The following is a 749-nucleotide window of genomic DNA, read 5'->3' on the forward strand; positions in this document are numbered from 1 at the left end:
CACGCCCGCAACCCTAGTGAGGAAAAGCGGCTAGGAAAATGGATGGATGGATTTCTCCTTCCCTGACCCTATCGCGACACGACCGGTATTAATCACTGTGTGCTTGTTTTTGTGTGGGTGTATTTTGTGATGGGCTGGGCTCTTGAATATTTTTTTGCGATTTTAATTTGTCTGTATTGAAATTTGTTTTGACACTGTATCTACTAATATTGAGACTATACTTCCACATGTTTTGTGAAGCTCATTTGTTTGTAATATCTTTTTATTGGGTTTATGTTTGGACATTGTTTCAGTTTCAAAAAATCTCACTCCATGGTTTAAAATGGTCAGTGGTTATATCAGCCGCATATATAGGATGCATGTGTTGGTGGTAAAGACGCAGGCGTTGGTGGTATAGTGGTGAGCATAGCTGCCTTCCAAGCAGTTGACCTGGGTTCAATTCCCAGCCAATGCAAGTTTTTAATGCAGCCCTATGGGGGGCACAAGTCAGTGCAAACTGTTGGCCGGTCCCAAGCCCGGATAAATGCAGAGGGTTGCGTCAGGAAGGGCATCCGGCTTAAAACTTTGCCAAAAAAATATGTTCGTTCATCCAAAGAATTCCATACCGGATCGGTCGTGGCCTGGGTTAAAAACGTCCGCCACCGGCGCCATCAACCTGCAGGGCGCCGTTGAAAATTCAGCGACTGTGGGTCGAAGTCAAAGAAGCAGAAGACGTGGAAAGCGGGTTCTTCGGCAGAGAGAGAAGAGGA

General features: G+C 45.7%; 1 non-coding gene across 1 annotated transcript; it reads left to right on the forward strand.

Annotated features, from left to right (window-relative positions):
• Positions 1-382: 382 nt before the first annotated feature.
• On the forward strand, positions 383-454 carry trnag-ucc (transfer RNA glycine (anticodon UCC)). The gene has a single exon. It is a non-coding gene; the product is annotated as a tRNA-Gly (tRNA).
• The last annotated feature ends 295 nt before the right edge of the window (positions 455-749 follow it).

Source organism: Phycodurus eques, unplaced genomic scaffold (genome assembly GCF_024500275.1).
Source record: "Phycodurus eques isolate BA_2022a unplaced genomic scaffold, UOR_Pequ_1.1 contig_1214, whole genome shotgun sequence".
NCBI classification, from domain to species: domain Eukaryota; kingdom Metazoa; phylum Chordata; class Actinopteri; order Syngnathiformes; family Syngnathidae; genus Phycodurus; species Phycodurus eques.